This window comes from Echinops telfairi, unplaced genomic scaffold (genome assembly GCF_000313985.2).
Source record: "Echinops telfairi isolate 266 unplaced genomic scaffold, ASM31398v2 ScPeMD7_5592;HRSCAF=6446, whole genome shotgun sequence".
Classification (NCBI taxonomy): Eukaryota; Metazoa; Chordata; class Mammalia; order Afrosoricida; family Tenrecidae; genus Echinops; species Echinops telfairi.
Genome location: NW_022109491.1, coordinates 22,805,672 through 22,813,275, shown reverse-complemented (window position 1 = coordinate 22,813,275; position 7,604 = coordinate 22,805,672). Strand labels below are relative to the sequence as shown.

The following is a 7,604-nucleotide window of genomic DNA, read 5'->3' as shown; positions in this document are numbered from 1 at the left end:
TCGTCCCCTCCCTTCCTCCCTCCATTGTCCCCCCGCGTGGTGGTCCGGGTCCGGGAGCCCCTCCCGGGCCGCCGCCGCCGTGGCCCCGCCGGCGCCGACTTTGCAGACGTGGAGCTGGCCCGGTCCTCCTCCCTGAGAATGCCCTTTGCGTTAGTCGAGAAAAGGGAAAAAGTCGCCCAGGGTCGAAACGTGACGGGGACGTGAATCCCGGTGGGGAACTCCAGTTTTCCCACTCGGTTCCTGATCGCGACGTAGGGAAGGAACCCTGGGTTCTGGGCGAGGGGGGAGACCGACGTTGGGCCTAAAGTTAGTCATCTCTGCAGCGAGGTGAATTTGCAAACTTGTTTTCTTGCTTGTGTCGGTGTCTCCACGGGCTGCACAGCCGCTGCCCATCGCCGACGAGTTGACGCCAATTCAAAGAGCCTGTGGGATCCTAGAATAGCCCCGGAGGGTTCCCCAGGCTCTAAATCTTTATGGAACCGACGGTCACATCCCCCCCCACCCCCTCCCAGCACTGGTGGGTTTCAACTGCTGATCCAACGTGCAACCACTGGGCCCCTAGGGCTCCTAATCTTGTGACAGAATCTGCCGTTCTACAGCTGCAATATAGTGTGGTGGGGGTGGGGTGGGAAAGGAAGAGTGGGATTTTTCTCTGAAAATTAGTGAAGCCCGAGCCAGTCAGTGCCTCACTTATCATTGCCCTTAAATCATTTCCCTTTGTGTCTAGCCACAGAGTAACTTAATCTTAAGCACAAGGGATGTACGTTCACCCTCCTCGGTGAAACAAGGTGGCCAGGGCAGCTCTAGTAAGCGTCTGTACCCTGTATTCACAGCTTTACTCAAGGTAGGAAACTTCCATTTTGAGATCCAGAAATTCAACAACTGTTTTTGAACAGTTGAATGGGGGTATGACTCCAAAAAGGATTCTTCATCTAACGCACACAAATCCAGTCAACAAGGATATGCTGTGAAATAAAAAATATGAAGCCAGGATACTTATGAAGCATATTCTAGAATAAACCATTTTTGCATTCTTAAAACAAAAAACCAAAACAATAACAAAACCACTTCATTACCCTTGTTGGGAGAGACAGACAAAGTAGTGGTTTTCACATTTGACTATTAGGATAACTAGGAGCTTTTCAAAAAGTACAAAGACTAGGATCTTACCTCCTCAGATTGATTTAGTAGGTCTGGGTTGGCCCCTTAATGTATTCCTAAAACATGCCTGAGGTCTTAGGAACCAGTGACTCAATACCTTATGCCAAAGGTTGCTTAGAAAACTTTTCCGAGCGGAGAGGAGGAAATTCTACCTGGGGATTGGCCAGATAATGTAGAATCTGCCCTTGCACAAGAAATTGGGTTTTAGATGAAAAGTTGGCCTGTGGCACAGGAGTGGGGAAAGGGGAGGACAGGGTTGGCAGAGGAAATGCTTTCATGCTGTGTGTCAATGCAGAGATCATGAAAAGGCAGAGGAGGTAAAGGATTTGGGGACATTAGGCCAGAGAGGTAAAAGGAGGCAACTATAAAAAGTTCTAAGTAGAAGGCACCTTCAAAAAGTTTATAGAGAATGGAATTGAAAGAGCATTTTTTTCCATGAACTTTTTTGAAGCCCTGACTAATGCTAAGAAATTTGAATTTTATGTTGACAGTAATGCGTATAGGTTTGTATGCCTACAAAGATGTGAATGCGCGTGTGTTCGAGAAAGATTGTTCTGGAGATAAGAGTGAAAAGATGGTGGAGTGGCTGTTACAAACTTGTTAGTTCCCATTGATAGTCAATTCCAACTCTTGGTGACTAGTATATGTGCAGAGTAAAATGTTCTTTGCAAGGGAGCTCTGGTGGTGTAGTGGGCTACACATTGAGTTGCTAGCCACAAGGTCAGTTGTTCAAACTCACCAGCCACTTCTTTGGAGAAGCTAAAGGAACACTGTACTCTGTCCTGTATAGTGTTGCTAGGAGTGGTATTGACTTGATGACAGGGATTGTGTGGGAGTGATAGGGCTTTCAAGGCTATGACCTTTTAGAAGCAAGTTGCAGGCGTGTCTTCTGAGGTACCACCAATCTTTTGGCTAGTAGATGAAAAGAAACCAGGCCTAACCCTGGAGAGCGGCTGTGGAGATGATCAAGGATTAAATGATGATGACTTACTAGTGCAATATTGTTTTCTGTTTTTTTTTTTTTATGTTTGGATAAACGACTCCTTTTTTTCCCCTATCAAAAGTACCTATTATCATGTCTGAAGAATGTGGTTATATACAAAGGGCTAACCCCCCCCCCCCTAAACCGGAATTTTTTCAAAGCTATGTATTTAAATTTTTTCACAAAACAACCGCATCACCTTCAAAGTACTCCATTACACTTTGTCAAATCTGTGATTCCACTTTTAGAAACATTTTTCAAACTCATTTGTTTGGATGGCTGATAGCACCTCCCATGTTTTTTTTCTTCATACCTCTTCTACTTCAAATCACTCTTTTCATGTCCTTTATTTGCTGAAACTAAAAGAAGTCACACAAAGCAAGGTCACATGAGTAAGGTGTGTGGGGCAAGAGAGGCATGCTGTTTTTGCCAACAATTGGTGCACTGAAATGGCTGTGTGAGCAGGTATATTGTGGTGGCAAAACCATTTTCCCATCTGCCATAAATCAGGCCTTTTTGTCGCACACTTATGTTATCTTTTCAGAATCTCTCAATAGAAAGCTTGATTAACAGTCTGATCAGGTGGAATGAACTCTATTTTTGTCCTTTTGGGAAGTTGATGAGCCTCCAGAACATTTGTCATCAATCGGCATTTCACCTTTTTTGAAACGAGAAAACCAAACACTTGAGTTTTTTATGTAGTACTCTTCTTGTAAGTTGTGTTCAACATCACAACAGTTTCTGCCTCATTTTTCCTGAGCAGGAAACAAAATTTCACAGCTGCACACTGTTCTTTAAATCGTCCATCACAAAAACGCAGTTCAAGAGAAACTGCTTTCATGAAAAATTTCACTGTGACCAGACAGAACCTTCCCAGGTGACACCAATGGGTGCACTAACTCGAGTGAGTCCTTGATGCTCACCTAGCAGGAAATGCATACAACAAAAGCTCCACCCAGTGGAGCTGTTTTCCTCTTTTTTGGGGGTGGGTACCCCTTGTATGCTAATTGTATCAGAGTAAATTGTTTATAAGCATCTTTGAAAAATTAGAACCAAGACAGGTGGAATTTGGAGGACTTGGAGTTTAGACTTATTTATGACTATCAGCAACTAAGGTTGGAAGTGATATTTTTCTTCCTCTGTATCAAAACTCGGTGTTTGAATTTTGGAGTTGGAAGATATTTCAGAGACCATCTAATAATTTACAGTAATAATGATATTTTGGCACATAGGCCAACTATGATTGAAAATAGGTGCCAGAAATCCTGTGTTGAGAAAGATTCTGGTCATATGGATTATCTGGGAATTGATTAATGATGCCTCCTATGGACACAGTTACCTACATGATGATAGGAATGTCACATATATGCAGGAGCTTCAAAAGTTTCATTGGAAAATTCCATTATTTGTACATGAAGTTTTTGAAGCTCTCTCCTCTGCTATTCTTGGGCTAATCCAACCTCTTAGTTTTCTTTTTGCTGAGACACAGACACACACACACACACACACCTGACCTAAAAAAGTTAAATAATTTACCTAACACCTAGAACTGTGACTCAGGTTTTGTAACTCCCAGTTACTTATTCTCCAGTATACCAAGATAAATATGTGCAACTACAAAGATTCTGGTATTAGACCAAATAAATTTTTTTTTCTTTCTAGACTGTTTGAACCAGAGTTTAACAAGGAACTTTGGCCTAGAAGTGAGTTTTGTTGTATTCATTCTGTCTTCAGAAATTTGTATTCCTGCTAACAGGGATAAAAGGGATAAATCACCTGGTTCTTTTTTTTTTTTTTTTCCTGCTTCCTCTCATTCCTCATCCCTCAACGTGGAGGTTTGCTGTTTGGTTTTCTTTATATGAATTAAGACAAAAATATAATAAGTTATTTTTCTCTGTATTTATAACCTCTAGCCAAATTCTGGCTATATAATAAGCACTACATAAAGGCATGTTGATTTAAAAAAAATTATTTTATTGGGGGCTCTTACAGCTCTTATCAGAATCCATACATTCATCCATTGTGTCAAGCACATTTGTACATATGTTGCCATCATCATATTCAAAGTATTTTATTTTTACTTGAGCCCTATTTCCCCCCTCCATCCTCTGCCCTCCCTCCTTCATGAACCCTTGCTAAATTATAGATTATTATTTTCATACTTTACATTGTCCTCTGTTACCCTTCACCCACTTTTCTGTTGTTCATCCCCCTTGGAGGGGGTTATATGTCGATCCTTGTGATCGATTCCCCCTTTCTCCCCCCCCCACCTTCCCTTCCCCTCCTGGTGTCTCTACTCTCATTATTGGTCCTGAGGGGTTTATCTGTCTTGGAGTCCCTATGTTGCAAGCTCTTATCTGTACCAGTGTACATGCTCTGGTCTAGCTAGATTTGTAAGGTAGAATTGAGGTCATTATAGTGGTGGGAAAGAAGCATTAAAAAACTTAGAGGAAAGTTGTATATTTCATTGGTGCTATACTGCACCCTAACTGGCTGGTCTCTTCCTTGTGACCTTTTTGGTAAGGGGATGTCCAATAATAGCCTACCGATGGGTTTTGAGTCTCCACTCTGCACTCACCATCATTCGCATTGATATTATTTTTTTTTGTTCTGGGTCTTTGATGCCTGATACCTGATCCCATCGGCACCTCATGATCACACAGGCTGGTGTGCTGCTTCCATGTGAGGTTTGTTGCTTCTTAGCTAGATGGCTGCTAGTTTATCTTCATGCCTTTAAGACCCCAAAGCTGTGTCTTTTGATAGCTAGGCACCATTAGCTTTCTTCATCACATTTGCTTATGCATCCATTTTGTTTTCAGCAAATCGTTTTTGGGGAGGTGAGCATCACATAGAATGCTGCGTTATTAGAACAAAGTGTTGTTGTGTTGAGGGAGTACTTGAGTAGAGGCCCAATGTCTATCTGCTACCTTAATACTTAACATATAAATATATGCACACAGATCTATTTCCCTATCATTATATATAAATATATTTACACTTGTACATACCTACATTTAAGCCTCTATAAATGTCCTTTGCCTCCTAGTTCTTTTCTATTTCCTTTTACTTTCCTTGTGCCCCACTATCATGTTTGGCCTTAATTCGGGTTTCAATAATTCCTCTCAGCTACATTGCCCTTGATTAAGCCCCACCAGGCATCCTACGCCCGCCTTGCCATCTATTTTAGATCACTTGTTCTCTTGTCCCTGGGTTTGTTAACACCCACTTCCTTTCCTCCTCCTCTCCCTCTCTCATGTCCCTACCAGAACTGTTGGTCCTGTTGTTTTCTCCTCCAGATTGTTTATCCTGTCTATCTTAACTAGATAAACATGCAGAGACAATAATAAGCATAAAAACAAGACCGAGCAAAACAGAGCAACAAAAGAAAACAAGACAGCAACAAAAAAAAAAGAAAGGCCTATAAATAGTTCCAGGTCTGTTTGTTGACCTTTAGGAGTGTTTTCTGGTTGAGACTGATGGGGTGCCACACCCTGACCCCAAAGTCTATTTTTGGTATTCTCCAGGGACTTCATTGCTTTGCTCCCCTTGCTGTTCTGGTGCATGGCCTTAGTTTTTCGCTCCAGTATGAGGGGGTCATATTGGGCACAATTCTTGTCTCCAGTGTTGTCCCCTGTGATGTTATGAGGTCAGTGAGGGACATGTCTGTGTCTCATGGTGGGGCTGGCCTTATGGTCTTCTCTGCATTGGCTGCTCAGAGCAGGAATATCGTTTTCTGAGCTTGGTGGGCCAGGGTGTGTTCCACACTCTCTCCTTCCCTCTTCGTTTGCTTCAGGGCTGTCCTCTGAAGTGCATTCTTCTGGGAGTGGGTGGGCAGGCATGTTGGTTTTTGTAACCATAAATAATATTGACTTTAAGTCAATATAAATTAGTGAGGGGTTCACACTATTGAACTATAGCATTCTCCAAGTGAGAAACTAGCCTCATAACTAGAGACCATTGACCAGAAGCTATACCTCCCTCCATTGTCCTCCAGTCTAGCAGTACTCTGTCCTTGGAAAACTGCTGCCAGCTCAGCTTTTTTGTTCCTCTTCAGAAATGACTATATTCAGGTCCTGAGAGTGCTTATTCCTGTCTTAAACCCAGGAGCATCCAAGTTGCAGGTGTTGCTCTTATGACAACTCTAGCGGCAGAGGGTATATTTATATGGTCATCCTCTTTTATTTTTGCCACGGGGCCATTATGCTGCCATCCCCCAATGCTGTAAATTATTTCTTTTTCACTCATTCTTTCATCCTGCCTGCCCATTTCATTAAAAAGTATCTCGTTGAACTTGCCTTTTAAAACATCTTTGTATTGTAAATTGAATAAACGTTTCCAAAGCAAATCAGTTTTCAATTTCATTTTGTATTATGTCTTTGCCATCCTCACACTGTAACATCCCCTATCCCACCTCCTCCCTATGCTTCCCTTCCTTTCTTAACTGTTGAGCACTTTGTCCTTGGGTAAATGCTGCAATCTTGGTCTCAAATGGTTAGCTGTTCTAAGGTGTGTGTACGCACCTTTCTAGTGCTATTATTCCCTTAAAGGACTTGTCTTTTGTTTGAACTCATCCTCAGGTATATATACACACAGGTATATATACACACCAGGTGTATATACACACACACACATACACATATATTTTATTAATTTTATTAAATTTGTTTTTCCCACTCTATGCAGGACATTCTAATATGGTCTCATTCAGAGCAATTGATAGTGTGGTAGCTAGGTACCATCTAGTTCTTCTGGTCTCAGAGTTGTAGAGGATGATATTCACGTGTTCCATTAGTCCAAAAATCCACAGAAACAATTAGAATACATTTTAAAGACTTTGTGCTGTCGGATTCCCAAGGTCATCATTAATCGGATGTGTTAAGCCACTGTAGCAGTGTGTTTATAGACCTCTTTCTCCTTTCAGGTAACATGCATTTAACAGTGACCTTTTGGAGACAACGCCTTAACCCAAAGAAGTGACTTAAGAGGTGGGACTTTCAGGTATGGGGCCATTCCTGTGATAGAGATTTGGGAACATTGTGGGGCATAGTGCAAGCTTTGGCCGCATAACTTCTTTAGGGAGGTGTGGGGAGATTGCTGTGTGATGCTGGCTGCATCTGTCGGATGAAGAAAAGGCAGTTTCAATTTGGATTTGAAACCTACAGCCTTGTCTGGAAGGATTAGTCTGTGAGCCACACTGTGCTCCTTCTAATTTAGATCTGACTTTTCTGTTTTACTTGTCCCTTAGAGATACATACATATTTTTCCTACTTGTGCTATTTTATAAATATTTATCTTTAGTATGCTTGTCCAGACATGTGCATATACATGATTAAGAAGTAGGGGAATTAAAAAGAAGGCAATGTACAGCAGTGGAATAAGAATAGAAGTCTTAAAAGACCCATGTACTTAGGTTTGATTTGATTTTGCCACTGTAGAGTTTTTTTGTCCGTCCCCCCCCCCC

The 7,604-nt window shown here is 41.9% G+C and overlaps 1 protein-coding gene across 4 annotated transcripts in view; it reads left to right on the top strand.

Moving 5' to 3' along the window:
• The window catches only part of ITCH (itchy E3 ubiquitin protein ligase), a 129,794-nt gene that overhangs the window by 616 nt on the left and 121,574 nt on the right, over positions 1 to 7,604 (top strand). For 2 of the 4 annotated variants that reach the window (XM_045295594.1, XM_045295595.1), the window contains exon 2: positions 7,065 to 7,141. The exons of 1 other annotated variant lie outside the window; for it this stretch is intronic. The gene's annotated coding sequence lies outside the window, so the exon portion shown is untranslated. The remainder of the gene's footprint in view (positions 1 to 7,064; positions 7,142 to 7,604) is intronic. One more of the 4 variants, XM_045295596.1, reaches the window with a different exon arrangement.